The sequence below is a fragment of the Biomphalaria glabrata genome, chromosome 16 (genome assembly GCF_947242115.1).
Source record: "Biomphalaria glabrata chromosome 16, xgBioGlab47.1, whole genome shotgun sequence".
Lineage (NCBI taxonomy): Eukaryota > Metazoa > Mollusca > Gastropoda > Planorbidae > Biomphalaria > Biomphalaria glabrata.
This window is the reverse complement of record NC_074726.1, coordinates 19877173-19894610: the sequence shown is the minus strand read 5'-3', so window position 1 is coordinate 19894610 and position 17438 is coordinate 19877173. Positions and strand designations below refer to the sequence as shown.

The following is a 17438-nucleotide window of genomic DNA, read 5'->3' as shown; positions in this document are numbered from 1 at the left end:
ATGTGTCTAAAAATTGCAAAATAATAATTCTGAGGCGAAACTGCTCCTATTTTCGATGTTCGATGTAAACATTAAATTATATGTTACATAGATTATTTAAAATAAAACAACAACAATCTTTACTTCTTATAATACTTTACCAAACAACGCCTTGTTTCAGCTTTCTCAAAATTTTTCAAATTTTTTCGTAGTTTTAAATGATCTCCATGTCGAATCTAGATATAATATATGCAGGTCTGTGATGTAGATCTACATTTTCTTTTATGTATGAAACAAAATTAGATATTTAATTTTTTTGGAAATATATTGTTTGTTGTTATTATTATTATTCTTATGCTAGAAACGAACGCGTATTCATTCTCTGGCACTGCCAGGGTCGTTTTTCTTTCAAAAGAAACAAAATTCATTGTAGTCCCTTTATCAGTGTCCACTGAGGAATTTTCTGGTTATTATTATTATTATTATTATTATCAATGCTAGAGAAAGATCCTAGGTATATTATACAAAGACCGCATCACAAAGAGATTGAGACAGGACTAGTACAGCAAATGGGCCTCACGTTGACTGCTAACTACTATAAAAAAACGCAAACTCTATGGCCATATCGCAATGTTCTCAGGGCTCGCAAAGACCCTCGTTAAGGGAACAGCACCAGGAAAAAAAAAAGAAAAGTCAGACAGAGAAAGCGATGGGAAGACAACATAAAAGACTGGACGGGCCTGTCATTGAATGGGATTCTAGTCAAGGCAAAAAAACAGAAACGAATGGAGAAAGACGGTCAACAGATCTTGTCTAGTGCCCCAACGGTCTAATAGACTAAATGATAGGTGAAGGTGAGGTATTATTATTATTACTATTATTATTACTAGACTGTAAAAAAAAAAAGAAACATTTAAAGCTCGTTAAAAGATCGAGTCATCTCAATCTACTATAAAATAGTGGCGATAATCCAAAGTCTGTTTTCTTATTTGATATTTACCTTCAGCAGACAAGCTAACTCTACATATGCACATTGCTAAAACTTACCACAAGTAAGTTGATGAACCATATGTATATGCCGATTGCTAACGAAATCACAGTGTTATATCACAATAAATCTATCCCACTATTTTATTAAATCTCAACTACTGAAACACACATCAGAATATCACATTGAAATCACTCATAGATAAAGTGAAGTATCACACACTTTACACTCAGCGAAACTAAAATCCTCTCGAAAGTTCCAGACTTCGATTATTATAGCAGCTTTAAATATTCACATTCTCCAGGACTAGGTGCGAGTGATTCAGTCACAAACATTGGTGCTTAGTTTCCTCTACAAACAAAATGAAAGACGGATTATCTGTGCTGTTTGGTAAAGTCGCTGGTATGTCTCAATTCTAGAACAGCTCAATCACTTTTCCGAAAGACCTATGTGTAGTGAGATCTGCTGGTGGTCACATAGGTCGGCTCCATGTCTCATAGACGCTTTAACATTTTATACCCATCCTGTATCGATGTGTGAGTGTGCGTCTTAGGTCGTCTTCGCTGAGTGAATCAAATTGTGGGAGGGAATGGCTTCAGGTATGCTACCCTCAGAGAGAGACAGAGAGAGAGAGAGAAAGAGAGAAGAGAAGGGAGAAAAAAAATTTCGATGTTGAGCGTTTAGGTCGCGTGGATGGAATAGCACGTGCTGAGGCCCAGTATCAGAGCACGGCTGATCCATCGTCTTGTCCTGGAAGTGGGGGGAAGGGAAGAGTAAAAGGGGAAAGAGGGAGAGGGTGAAAAGACAAGGGGAGAGAACGGAGAAGTGGAATTAATAAAGTGTCAAGACGGAGTTATGTTTTCATCATACCTGCTACCATACGGCGCCCCACCCCCCAGTACGTCACAGCACATTGCATGTCTGGCTTCCGCCTCCGCCCCTGCAACTATAGAGGGTTGGACGCCGCTATTGGAAGGGTAGGCGTAGACCTGGTGCAGCTACGTGGGAATAGAGGGGGGAACGGGCGGGAGGAGGATTCTACATCTGACTCAATATTTTATTAGAAACATCTTTTATTGTCGAAGGCACGCACACAAACATTCACACGCCCACAAACAGGCATACGGCACAAACACGCTTTTTCATCACACACTCTCTCTCTCTCTCTCTCTCTCACACACACACACAAACACATAATTGTGTAAACAAATAAATGATGAATCTTATTCTCCGACCATCAGCAGGCATGCTGCAATAAAACAATATTGATACCATCTTCTTCTCTGATAAGCCAAGCGAGGAGAACATGGAAGAAGAAAACGTCGAAAGGATTCGTCACAAAACTTTCTAGAATATTGGTTTCCATGCAGCGGTGGCCGGTACACGATCCAGTGAGATTCCTGGGACACAACTTTCTAGAGCGCACCTTTCATAAATACTTGGGAAAACTTTCAAGTCTACAGAAATGTACGTAAACATAATCTCAATAAGCTTGTCTTGTTTTATCAGCAGAGTGTTGCAGCCATGGAGATAGAGAATCAGAAAATGGGAGGCTGTTTTAAAGTACGAATTCTCTTCTGTGTCGAAACTGATCGAATTAAGATTCATTTTACGTAACAGTGAATTGATATAATTTTCTAGATTAAAGAGCTCCGTTCTTCCCCTTATTTGTATATGTATTACTCATAGTGACAAGACAATCAGTCACGTCCTAAGTTAACTCCGCAAAATAAAAAATATAAATAAATAAATAAATTCCATTCTTTTAAAGCAACACTTTGTCCACTACAAACAAATAATATCAATCTCCTCTGTCTTTAAAGTTAGAGTGATTTCGCGTCATTGTATGTGATTGTATGTGATTGTATGTACCTTTGTGTAACTTCATGTATGGTATTGTAACGATAGTGCTTGAAAAGAGTGTGATGTTTTCTGTTTGATGACAGTAGTGGCACTGTAGAATATAACATCGAAATTGGTCGTACGTTAAATATTATATAATGGATCAGTCGATTTTAGAGCCGTTTATTAGTTCGAAATATAGTTTACTCAGAGCTTTCTAAACCAGAGATTTGTCATTCAGAGTTTCTTTAATCAGAGATTTGTGATTCAGAGCTTTCTTAACCAGAGATTTGACATTCAGAGCTTTCTTAACCAGAGATTTGTCATTCAGAGCTTTCTTAACCAGAGATTTGTCATTCAGAGCTTTCAACCAGAGATTTGTCATTCAGAGCTTTCAACCAGAGATTTGTCATTCAGAGCTTTCTTAACCAGAGATTTGTCATTCAGAGTTTCTTAACCAGAGATTTGTGATTCAGAGCTTTCTTAACCAGAGATTTGTGATTCAGAGCTTTCAACCAGAGATTAGTAACTAAAGATTTGTCAGAGGTTTAGTAACCAGAGATTTATCAGAGGTTTAGTAACCAGAGATTTGTCAGAGGTTTAGTAACCAGAGATTTGTCAGAGGTTTAGTAACCAGAGATTTATCAGAGGTTTAGTAACCAAAGATTTGTCAGAGGTTTAGTAACCAGAGATTTATCAGAGGTTTAGTAACCAGAGATTTGTCAGAGGTTTAGTAACCAGAGATTTGTCAGAGGTTTAGTAACCAGAGATTTATCAGAGGTTTAGTAACCAAAGATTTGTCTGAGGTTTAGTAACCAAAGATTTGTCTGAGGTTTAGTAACCAGAGATTTGTCAGAGGTTTAGTAACCAAAGATTTGTCTGAGGTTTAGTAACCAAAGATTTGTCTGAGGTTTAGTAACCAGAGATTTGTCTGAGGTTTAGTAACCAGAGATTTGTCCTTCAAAGCTTACTTATACAGATCTTTTTAGAGAGCTTCTTCTCTGGCCCCAAAACACTAACAACAGGAACAACAAGAAGAACAAAGTCTTTAAAAACTTCTAAATCTTGTTACTTTAAACACATTTGACGGTAACCTTCTTGCAAAAGGTAAAATTAAAAGGAAGTGCGAACTCCATTAGCCAGATGTTATTTGTTATGATTTGTTAGATAGTTAAACATAACAAATAAAGCTAAATATTATTTTGAATTCAGAGTAAAGATTGAAATAACATGTGATTGATTTCCGTTAGTAATTATTATAACGTCTGGCCAAAGTGTGACGTCTGACAATAGGACAACAAGCAACATATCTGAACACCTGAACACATTGTATCTAAACACCTGAACACATCACGATCATAGGAAGATTACCTGAGACCCGGAATAAAAGATGAGCATTTTTTAGCCAAACGTCTGGCGGATAAGATTGAATCTAGATCATTACATTAGAGCCTTGCATTAGTACCTAACTGCATGATTGCATTAGTAAATGTATGTATCCTTTTTGTTTACAGTTTCTGAACAACGTAAAAATAGATTTACTTATTACTTGACTAACACATCTACAAATGGATTGGTCTTAATGATTTGTATGGGAAAGTTTGAGTCTATACTTAGTACAAAGCTTTAGGGCGGTCCCGACAGGTTCGTTGCGTTCTCTAGTGTTTCATCTTTTCGATAGCTTTCATCTACACGTTAGGTCTTCTTTTCTTTCTCTAAGTCATCAACACGTTAGGTCTTCTTTTCTTTCTCTATTTCATCTACACGTTAGGTCTTCCTTTCTTTCTCTATGTCATCTACACGTTAGTTCTTCCCTTCTTTCTCTATGTCATCTACACGTTAGGTCACACTGGGCCCCGCACTTTCATAGGACCCGCGCTAATTCAAGGTGTATAAATTATTAAGTTAAACCATTTTATAACTTAAAACTGATTTTTCGCGCCCTCTTTTTGATTTACCAGGAGCTCCTGTAAAATCTTCCGAAATGGCAAAATAAATGGAAAAAGTCCTTAAAATATACGGAAATATATAGACAAAAATTGTCATTTTGGGGTGTCATTCAATATGGAAAACGCCAATCCTACGCGTGATAAATAAAAACGGCATTATGCATTAGCCGTAATTGTGTAATCTGGTGAAAGAAGCTTCTTCCGCCTCAAACTAATGAAGAATTAATTGAGGTCAACAATTCTCAACGATAGATTGAAACATTTGGTAATTCTTGCAATTGAGCGTGATCTCGTAAAGTAATTCTGTACGTAGTGAAGAAAGAATAAAATTTACTAATTCAAACTCTTAAATTTCACTTATTATCCGCTTCCCTACCAAAACTTGGCCCAGCGAAATTCGTTTCGCATAGGGCCCTACAATGGTTATGTCCGGCCCTGCTATTTAGTGTTTGTAAAATGTTTTTCATGTTTCGGATGTTCCTTCAGAGTTGAAATACGAGGGAGATGGGAGCGGGCAGGGTTGGATAAATCCAAACGACAGTCCAGCGTTCAAACCGCACGACCAGGCAGCCATCCGTAGTGACCAATGAATACTTGTTCTCCCCCCCTCTTGTTTTTCTTGGGGTGACTATTCGCAGAAATAAGAGAGTGATCTTTCCTTTACTTCTTCTTACTTCTCGTACAAACTCTTGAGCCATGAAGTCTTATATATATATATATATATAGAGATGGATTCCAATTTTTTGGAGATGAAAGATTATTTTCAACTCAAACGAATGTTTCTCTATGAACTGCACAATGTTGGTCAATCTTATTTCTAGAATTTAAAACCTGTCCATTATACAACTGAACGAACACATAACAAACAAAAATCTGGTTGATGGTGTGGACTTCTAGAATATTCATAATGAATTCAATGTTTCCAACTTTTAAAAAAGACGCATTCAGTATCAAGGTAAGTTACAATCCCAATCAAAGGAAGACACTTCAAACTATGGGACGATAGTGTTAGTTCGAGAAAGGAGTCGATCTGATTGGATGTTTTACTAAGACCTTTAGGAGCGAATCTCAAAAAGAACATTTAGCGTCATTTGAGAATTCAGTTTAACTGTGAACTATCCTTACGTAGCAGAAAGTTTTAACATATTTTAAATCGTTAGCACGACTAGATAATTTTCCACGTGCATTTCAATTATTGAGAATCTAGTTTTAAAAAATTTCTTCGAAAACAAATTCCATGAAAACTAGAAATCATTAAACTAGTTCAATGTTCCTAGCAATCTAAAAAGCACACGGCATCCCTTTGCCTAAAATACTAGAAGGCAGTAAAAGGGAATTATACACACACACAAACTATTAGTAAAAAAGGTCTCAATGTTTATGTATATGTCAATATTTAAACCTTCAGTTAAAATAATTTTATTCTAGAATTACCTGAATTTATTAGTGAAATTAGACAAGAATAATTGCAGAGATTTATATGAACGAGAAATACTAATTAAAAAAAATAGAGAGAGAAAAAGGGCAAAATTAAGAAACATCTTATGTAAGATACAAATTTATAGAGTGTGGTTAAAGTTTTAAGCAATGTAGCCAACAAATGTATAGAGTGTGATTCAAGTTTTAAGCAATGTAGCCAACAAATGTATAGAGTGTGATTCAAGTTTTAAGCAATGTAGCCAACAAATGTATAGAGTGTGATTCAAGTTTTAAGCAATGTAGCCAACAAATGTATAGAGTGTGGTTAAAGTTTTAAGCAATGTAGCCAACAAATGTATAGAGTGTGATTCAAGTTTTAAGCAATGTAGCCAACAAATGTATAGAGTGTGATTCAAGTTTTAAGCAATGTAGCCAACAAATGTATAGAGTGTGGTTAAAGTTTTAAGCAATGTAGCCAACAAATGTATAGAGTGTGATTCAAGTTTTAAGCAATGTAGCCAACAAATGTATAGAGTGTGATTCAAGTTTTAAGCAATGTAGCCAACAAATGTATAGAGTGTGATTCAAGTTTTAAGCAATGTAGCCAACAAATGTATAGAGTGTGATTCAAGTTTTAAGCAATGTAGCCAACAAATGTATAGAGTGTGATTCAAGTTTTAAGCAATGTAGCCAACAAATGTATAGAGTGTGATTCAAGTTTTAAGCAATGTAGCCAACAGAAACACTTGCAATACTTAACGCTAGCCAAAATTCCCGACTTTGTTCGAATAAGGAAATTCAGAGATTATTTTTTAAAAAGGATTCTGTTTATTCCAAATTGGTTTTGACGGTAAACTGAACCTAGCAAAACCAAAGCTGCATACGTTTTCTAGATCTTGGTGAAGCCCACATTGTGAGTTTAAGGCTTCTAGCACATTCTAGCACCCTCGCATAGATCTAAGGACGCCGCCTTTCATTAAGAACGGGCTTACGTTGTTGACTTCTGTAAATGACGTACAAATATACAGACATCTAATAATTAGCTTGATTCATTAGACCTTTCATTAGTAAACGTGTTGATTTGTAAGTCATCATATGTGTGCATGCCTGTGTGTGTATACAAAGTTAAATCAAAGCTGCTGGACGAGTTTCTGATGAAAACTATTGACTTAAAGCAGCCACGTCTTACAGCTTCATCTGTGAAGTCACGGCATAGTACCAAGTAATTACATTATGAGAGTCTTTCATCTCTTGATGTACTCACTACCAACCAATCTCAGGCTGCCGTGGGGCCGCAGGGGCGCCGTCTTCATTAATCCATTTGACAGAAATGCTTTCTTTTTGCCCCCATGACGAGCTCTCCGAAAAAGAACTTTTAAGTTGCCCACCAGAAGACCCCCCGTCCCCGCGCTCTGTACCGCCTTACACCCTCCCTCTATCACTACCCCGCCCCCTCTCAATTTACAGTGGTGTTCTAATCCAGGGATTCTCAAAATGAGAAGAGTGTGTGTGTGTGGGGGGGGGTTCAAGTTGGTGAAGAGGGCACTCAGAAAGTTGACGGTTATTGGAAATTGAAAAAGTATAAAAATGATATTATGGTCTATAAATGTAAACAAGAAAACAAATCTATTAAAATATAAACGATCTGAAATAATCTTCAGGTATGCTCAGACAAATGTTTTTGTGTGACAGTTAGAAAAAATGTAAGAACCGCTGATCCTAGACATGAAGCGACCTCACTTGTTGAATTACACTAGAAAACTTTTCCACAGATGGTTCATTATCAACTTGAGTCCAGAGAGAATTACAGCAGCACAGCAGATTATAATTAAAGAAACTTTAGAGCCGAAATCTGTCTGTGTGTTTGTGTGATCGTGTTGGTCTGTGTGTCTGTGTACATTGTAAATTGTGTGAGTGTGTAAATGAGTCTGCCTCTGTCTAAATGTGTGTTACTGTATAAACTTGCGAGCCTGCATTGGTTTGTAAATTGACATTATTAATAATGCAATTCTAAAGGGGAAATTAAAACACGAGTTGAAAAGGTTAGGGTCAGTGCAATTAAATTTGTGCCGCCTCCATGCCAGACTACGACGGTGTATCTCAGTTCACAGAACGTAATTGATAATTAAAATAAGTATTACAATATTTGATATTAGGACATTAATACAATCTGAACATTAAAATGGAAAAAAACATTCATAGAATTCTAAATGCTGCTGGTAAAATTATTGGCATACCCCACCATTTTGGCAGCTTTTTGAGACAAACATTCATAAAAAGCTAAAAAGATTGTAGAAATAAACAAGGTCACAAAGACAGTTTGCGTGAAAAAACAAACTCAAAATCGGCTCCCGAAGTGATTCACCCAGGCAGGTAAAAAGGCAGGTTTCAATATCAGAATGAAATTATATCAAAGGCTAATGACAGAGAAGAATGGAGAAAGAAGGTTGACAGATCTTGTGTGGTGGCCCAGTGGTCCAGCAGACCAAAGGATAGGTGAAAGTGAAAGATAAGTTCGATGTAAACCTGGCCTAACTGATGCATTATAATGATTATCTAATTGATCTAATAGTTCTGTAAAGGGTCAATCTCTTATTCCGAGCCTCGCACTGCAGTTCACGCGATAATATAAACCAAACTACTTATTAATTGTTGTTTTAAATAAGGTTCCACTTATAGGCATAGTGCATACTATTTCTTTAAAAAAAGCAATGCAGAGCAGCAGTAGAGAACACTTAGCTAAGGGAAAAAAAATTATTTTACAGAATTTTTTTTTTTGACGCTTTGAATAAGAGATTGACCCTTGGCGAAACAATTAGATCAATTAATCATTTTATGAAATCAGGTCATGTTTTCACCAAGCTTCACCTTCACTTTCACCTATCTGCTGGACTTTGGGGTACTAAACAAGCTTCTTTCTCCATTCTTCTCTGTCATTGGCTTTGCCTGGGTGAACCACTTCGGGGGCCGATCTTGAGTTTGTGTTTCAAGACAAACTGTCTTTGTAACCTTGTTTTTATTGTATTATTATAAATTATTAAAATTTAACACCTTTACGTAGCCTTTCAATCTTAGATAATTTTGTACAAGAATATTATATTTTATCTTACATGAACTGATATATTTGCTCATTCAGTTATCAAAGATGCTAGTTTAAGTCAAAATATTATTTTTTTTCATCTTTTTACATGAACTTCACCACTCATGAAACTTTGACTTCAATTTAGTCATAGACTCTATATATAAACCTGTGTTTCTCGCGTTTGATTCTCCGAGACATATTTGCCTAGTTTCCCTTTTGGAAACTATTTTCCTGGGTTCTTCATCAGATATACGTTGTCATAAGTTCCCCATCTGTGATGATTTGCCCAAGTTCCTGACCTGGATAATATTCGCCAATATTTCACAATTGATAGACATTCTACTTTTAGTATTATAATATTTGATCCATGACTGGATCCCTTGCTGTTTGCTTTATCTACAGCACCGTAGCAGTGAACCTCATTAGCTAGGGTTCAAATCTCTAGTCTTACAGCTCTCAAAGCTTGTACAATACATGTTGTGTAGTTTACTTAAAATAAATGTTTTAAAACTAATATGTTTTTAAACATCTTTTTTTTTACAATGAATTATTTATTATCATTACTACTATTATTATTACTATTATTATAATTATTATGTTAGAAACGAACGAGTATTCATTCTCTGGCGCTCCCAGGGTCGAGTTTCTTTAAAGAGAAACAAAATTCCATGTAGTCTCTTTATCAGTTTGCACTGAAGAATTTTCTGGTGATGTGGCAGGCCTGCAGCAGTACCGCCCTCTGACAGACAACGAGAATTTATTTATAATTATTATTATTATTATTTTGGTTCAAAGATTTAGAAAAGAATTCAGATATTAACGTCTCTAAGAATATTCAGTTTGATCACGTCCCACACTGACAAATCCATTGTCTTTCAGAGTTTTCTTCATTTTCTAGTTTCACCTTCTTTGCCCCACTTAAAAGCATTTCTTCGTTATTGTAAGAACCTTGGTTTCAATGTAAATTGATGCAACGTGAGAACCCTCCAATCTCTCACAGTTTGTGCCCACAAAGTCCAAACTTATTGCTTCTGTCCCAAGACACAAATTATTACCATTTTGATTGCACTTTCTCCGCTGGGAGTACAGAGACTCTCAAACAAAGATTGTGTAGGCCATTTCTTAGTTCAATAAATTCCACAGTTTAGAGTTCTAGTCTATCGGTTTCTTGTTCCTTATTCTGTAAAGTAATTCTCTGTTCAAATGTGCGCAAACATCCAACAAGAAATACACTTCAGCTAATATTTTATTATCGCGCAAATTTCGTTGTTTTCTGAGCCAACCTGCGGCTGTGGAAAAGTTGTCCATATGTTTCACTGTTTTATGAACACTTTGACAGTGGCCATTAGGAGGGGGCTTGATCTCATTAGGGGCCTCTGCATTTTGACATTCGACGTCATGAAATGAGATGATGACGTAATATTTAATATTTAATGTTAAACAAACCCCTCCAACACTAATTTAAGGGCCCCCCCTGTAGTGGAAGAAAGGGGGGATTTTCAAATTCTCCCCTCCCCTCATCCCCCCACCATAGCTACGCCACTGCATTTTGATGTGCTCTTTTGTTATCGTTAGCCGGGTATATCTAATCAAAAATTGCATCCACGAGCGTCCTTGTTATTGACGTCAATACGAAAATTAGATTCATATTTAGACTATACATTTTTACCAATCAGACCTCAGGATGTTAAGATTTTTGTTAAATGTATAATGAACATATGCAAATTATTGAAAGTTTAAAGAAAACAAATATAATAATAATAATAATAATTACGATTGCATTTGTGCAGAACTACCGAACACAGATATATATATATAAAGTACCATCGCATCCACCTAGAGATGTCACTACCATACAAACTTGTTTTGGAACTAAAACTTCAATACTGTATTTACCAGTAAATGTCTTTATATTATGTCTAAAAACGTACGTGCATACCAATGTACAATGCAGTAAAAAGACGCTATGGCAACCCTAAAAAATCTTGGCTAAAATGGAAGAATTGATAGCTATAGAAAGATAATTGAACCATTTGACCTTTGACCATCGCGATATCTGACCGCTGTCCACTGGCCAATAAAAGCCCATGTTGTCAAGGGGATGTAATAAAAGTGAGATCTATGTGTAGTTTGAAGAACTCAGGCATGTAGTGATAGATGGAGAGGGGGCTGGGATTGTCAGCCCTTGTCTCTAACAAGCCAGGAACTTGTATTAATGAATCTAGCACTGACCCAAAGAGTGGACCTTGAGACTGACATTCACCCATTCTGACAGTTCAGTACATCAACAGCTTCAGTTTAGTTTTACACATTTTAAATAGTGGCAACAAGCTGCCTTTTAAACTACAGTAGTGATTGAAACTTTGTATTCTATCTGTTGAGGAGAACTAGTAAATATAAACACTAGACATGACAAAGATAGATAGATAGATAGATAGATAGATAGATAGATAGATAGATAGATAGATAGATAGATAGATAGATAGATAGATAGATAGATCGATAGATCGATAGATCGATAGATCGATAGATCGATAGATCGATCGATAGATAGATAGATAGATAACTGGATAGATAGATAGATAGATAGATAGATAGATAGATAGATAGATAGATAGATAGATAGATAGATAGATAGACAACAGACGGACAGATAGACTGACAAACAGACAGACAGACAGACTTTTGATTGATTAAGGTTAGGATTAGTGTTGGATAAATGTTTTTGTCCACTAGTGTGTAATGACCAACGGATATTTCTTTTAATTGTTTTTCTTTCTCTCTTTGTGAATCTAATTTGGTCATCTGCTTTCCCCAACGATGACTAATTAACTCCTTTCTACTTCAAGAAATCCACTGACTTAGGTCACTTTGATATACAGCTGAATATGAAGCCTGTGCGTAGTGCGAAACATTTCAATGTCTGATATAAAATGTATAGCCAGTACTATCTTGATTAACTTATAACTATTTATTATTTCTTAGATAAACATGGAAGTATCACTAAGCGCCCAATATTGCATGCCAGCCATATTCTTACTTTTTAACATTCTCTTATTTACAATGATCTTATTTACAATGTCTCATCCCCTCAGTTGTCAATGGGTTAAAATGCAGCTTTCAAGATACAATGTACTCCAGTGAATTTATTGTTTCGTGTCAGTACGACACCAAATCTAAATTTTAAAAGGCCAGTTTTTTTTAGTCTCTTTTATTAAATATTCTATTCCCACAAGTCACAGCTTTAAAATAAATCTGGCAAGATTTTGAAAATATTGGCACTGGAATACTAAAAAATCTGGCCACCAGACATAATGTCTGCTGAGTACAAATGTTTAAATTTTCCAACAAAACACACACACACACGCTTGCGCACACAATTACTTGATTCATCATTTTAAATTTTAGTCACTGGTTTGAATGTGTCACTAAAGACAACTTTATTTTATGTGAGAAAGTGTCTGACACTATAGGAAATGTAAAATCGGTGATATAATCACAAAAAGTTTGATATTTAAGTCACTCAGGACAGCAAGGGATCGTACAATGGATGTCTAGATTAAAACACTTTGAAATAAATAATTAAAGCATCGTGAGATTTAATAAACTATTGCAAGATCAGTCGATGTTACGACATTTCTTCAGCAGCCAGTTTCGTGAACTTATTGTCACTTTATGTCACCTTATTGTTACTTTTAAGTCAGCGTTTGGTCACTTTATGTAACATTATTGTCACCTTATGTCAGTTTTTGTCACTTTATGTAACATTATTGTCACCTTATGTCAGTTTTTGTCACTTTATGTAACATTATTGTCACCTTATGTCAGTTTTTGTCACTTTATGTAACATTATTGTCACCTTATGTCAGTTTTTGTCACTTTATGTAACATTATTGTCACCTTATGTCTAGAAACATAACTAGACTTCCAATGTTCTAGAAACATAACTAGACTTCCAATGTTCTAGAAACATAACTAGACTTCCAATGTTCTAGAAACATAACTAGACCAGAAACCATGGGACACTTAACTAAAGGAATTTTTATTCACGGTTTTTTTTTCCTTTACGGAATTTTTTTTTCTTGAGGCTTTGAATAAGAGATTGACGCCAGGTTCACATCTAACTTCCCTTTCACCTATTTCTTGGTCTGCTGGACTGTTGGGGCACCACACAAGATCTGTCAACCTTCTTTCTCCATTCTTCTCTGTCATTGCCTTTGATATAATTTCATTCTGATATTCTTTCTGAAAATATTGAAACCTGCCTTTTTACTTGCCTGGGTGGACACTTCAGGGGCCGAGATTAAGTTTATGTTTCCACACAAACTATCTTTGTAACCTTGTTTATTTTATTCTTGTGTTGACACGTAAAACAAATAATTGTGCAAAATTTCAGCTTGATCCGACATTGGATGTGGGCGTGTACAAACGTTTTACCTTACACACAGAGTGAGTTGATATATGATTTGTAATTTTAAAAAAATGTAAACCTTGGCATGAATATTAAACGGTTCTGAACATGAAATAAAAACAACATACTCTAGAACTATTTGGATAACAGACGAGGGTAGGAAAGATATGACCAGCAGATATCCTTTTTTTTTATTGGTTAGATACTGAGGTTCAGCAGTCATGTTATAGATCTATTTCTTTGTGATCAAACACAAATTAAAAACAAAACATATTAACTTCACCATTAGAAGAGTTCCAGTCTTTGAAGTTATCTAGGTCGGTCTCTCAAAAAAAGGCCTTTAGAGGTAAACAAAACAATGAGAAAAAAAATCGTTTTGACTTTTGCTGGAAAACGAATATTGCATATGATCGAGCCAATACATTCTTTCTCAATAAATGTACAGCTATCGAGATCAAACCCACTTCTGACTTTGTTCATCTGATCCATTGGTTGTTGGTGAAACATGCCAGAAACCTTTTTTTTAAACTCCTCCTCATAGCAAAGAATGAAAGGTAAATAAATAAAAAAAAATGTTAACAATAGGTTTAAGAAAGATCAAAGACATGGAACAATGAACAGCATAAATCTTATCTTCAAAATAGCACGTCGGCTTAGAACAAAATAGTTCCACGAAGTGGTAAAAGCGTAAACGTTTGAGTGAGAGAAACTACTCCGCTATTGTTTGAGTAGAGTCTGTTTACAGATAACATACTGTTATTAATTTACATTTTGTAGGGTTAGGGTTTACTGGGCGTTAGGGTTAGGGTTTGGAAAAAAATCGTCCCCCCCCCACTCCAAAGCTCTGGATCTGCTAGTGTTTTATGTAGTCTGTCTTCTATTAGTAGCATTTAGTCTATTATATTCAATTTGCTATTATTAGTTAAATGGAATGAAATAAATCATATGTCTATGAAATGTCTGCTTTTATTACTATATCGTATGTTTTCCATTGAGTCTGTCTAGTCATCCTGCTGTTATAATTCCATATGCTGGGACGAAGTCATACAAGAACTTCTTTTCCCAAGTGCCATAAGAGAATGAAGCTATTGGCATGAATCAGCCAGGGTAACCAATGACTTAGCATGGGTAACCAATGACTTAGCATGGGTAACCAATGACTTAGCATGGGTAACCAATGACTTAGCATGGGTAACCAATGACTTAGCATGGGTAACCATAGGCTTAGCATGGGTAACCAGAGACTTTGCAGATTTTCAGTCTTTCTTGACCTAGCAGAGTTGCAGTCTTTTTTTACCTAGAGGAGTTAAGGTTTTGTCTTTGACTTAGCAGAGTTTAAGTCTTTATCTAACATGCTTGACTAGATTCAACTATGGGCACACATAGGACATAATTATCTTATGACCTGAATCAACATGTTTACACTACATCAAATACGTATATGGCAATCTTTTGTAATATGTATTTATTGTATCTACAGTTAGAGGCGTAATGGCTGAGCGGTAAAGGGCTTATGTTCTGAACCGGGGGTCCAGGGTTCGAATCCTTGTAAAGGCTATGAGTTTTAATCTCAGGATCTTAGGTCCCCTCTGAGTCCACCCAGTTCTAACGGTTACCTGGCATTAGTTGGGGAAAAGTAAAGGCGGTTGCTCGTTGTACTGACCACATGACACCCTCGTTAACCGTAGGTAACAGAAACAGTTGACCTTTACATCATCTGCACTATAGATCACAAGGTCTGAAAGGGGACCTTTACTTTTTTACTTATCTACAGTTAAATTGACTGTCTTCTATCATATGTATTTAGTCTGTCTACAGTTACTTTAAATTGACTGTCTTCTATCATATGTATTTAGTCTATCTACAATTCGTTCTAAGTTGTCTGTCTTATAAAACGTGTATGTACTCTGTCTACTGATATTTGTTTGCAGCTTGTCTTCTTTATTTTTGTCTCGATTGATATCTACTATATCTTCTCTAATAAAGTAGTCTGTCTACTTTGTGTATGTATGTCATCCATCTCTCCTGTTGTGTATATGCTGTTTGTCTGTTGTTTTGATGGTTACTTGTCTGTGAACTTTGGAGCATGATCTTAAAGAGCGTGTTCTAGTCGGATAAAAAAAAATGTTACTGGTTGATTTGTGGCTGGCGTTTTGAAGACATATGGAACGTAACTCTTACCAAAAAAATAAGTTCCTGTCTCAGTCTATTATCTGCCCTTGTTATATTTGTTGTTTTATGCCATTGACTTCTTAAACTGTTGACTGAGTGAACACAGGAGAGTGGTTCTAAAATAATGCTCTTTAGGGACACGAGAGAGAGACATATGAGAAGAAAATATAATAAAAGATTCAACACTATAGTGACTCTACAATGATTGTCTAGTTATTTAACGATGACCTTGCCTTGCAACATTTCGGACATCCCTTCAGAAAAGGAAGACTTATAGGTCTTAGGTCTCCTATAGGCTAGCAAGGTTTAAACCCGGTATGCAAACTTTATATAAACATCTACTTTTCTTTACATCAATTTGATATCAAGTTTTAATTACGTAACTAGACACTAGGTACACTTACTTTATAATCACTTTATAATTAATTTGCGATTAATTTACTTCCATAAAAAGAAACATACATTGTCGCAAACCTTTTTTTTCGCGAGACTAAAAAGGGCCATAAATAACGCCTCGCCAAATTTTAAGTGTATGTGTGCGCCTGTGGAGGTAATTATTTGATTATTGTCTATTAAGCTTAAGAAAAACACATTTTTCGCTTATTACTGTATTCACTACAAAGTCGAGTGTGCATTACTACAAAGGGAATGTTACCCCGTCCGTTCCAGTTTCTGTAGCACACTTTAGTCCCTCGGTAACACCTGCTCCAGATAATCTGAACCAGTCCTAACCAGAATTGTTATTAATTGTTCATTAGAGACATCAAAAGTTTTAATTAGTCTAAGACAAGAAACTCTTAATTGGGCGCCATAACGGCATGATAAGGTTATAACCTCACACAATGAAAACAAAACAACATTGTCCAATGCAAGAAACATTTTAAATGAACGGGTTGAATCCTCATAAGATGAAATACCAATCTATCTATCTATCTATCTATCTATCTATCTATCTATCTATCTATCTATCTATCTATCTATCTATCTATCTATCTATCTATCTATCTATCTATCTATCTATCTATTCATAAGATGAAATACCAATCTATCTATCTATCTATATATCTATCTATCTATATATCTATCTATCTATCTATTCATAAGATGAAATACCAATCTATCTATCTATCTATCTATCTATCTATCTATCTATCTATCTATCTATCTATCTATCTATCTATCTATCTATCTATCTATCTATCTATCTATCTATCTATCTATCTATCTATCTATCTATCTATTCATAAGATGAAATACCAATCTATCTATCTATCTATCTATCTATCTATCTATCTATCTATCTATCTATCTATCTATCTATCTATCTATCTATCTATCTATCTATCTATCTATCTATCTATCTATCTATCCATCCATATATTTATTTATATATATGCAGAAATGCCTATCCTTTAATTCGGCATCCTACTCTCTTCCTGCATTTTGTCACGTTCGTTCAATCCGATTAAATCTTACGGATTCCTAGAGTGAATTACATCCCAGCCTTGCTCATTGTGGCTCGTGATGGAATAATAATTGACAACGAGGCTTGAACGTTAAGGAAACTGTTCAGATGTGACAGTCCATCATTTTAAT

General features: G+C 35.5%; 1 protein-coding gene across 5 annotated transcripts in view; it reads right to left on the bottom strand.

Moving 5' to 3' along the window:
* The window catches only part of LOC106066852 (innexin unc-9-like), a 181379-nt gene that overhangs the window by 92354 nt on the left and 71587 nt on the right, over positions 1-17438 (bottom strand). The window contains exon 1 of one of the 5 annotated variants that reach the window (XM_056013841.1): positions 1027-1581. The exons of the other annotated variants lie outside the window; for them this stretch is intronic. The gene's annotated coding sequence lies outside the window, so the exon portion shown is untranslated. Of the gene's footprint in view, positions 1-1026; positions 1582-17438 lie in introns of those variants that run through there. 5 annotated transcript variants of the gene reach the window in all.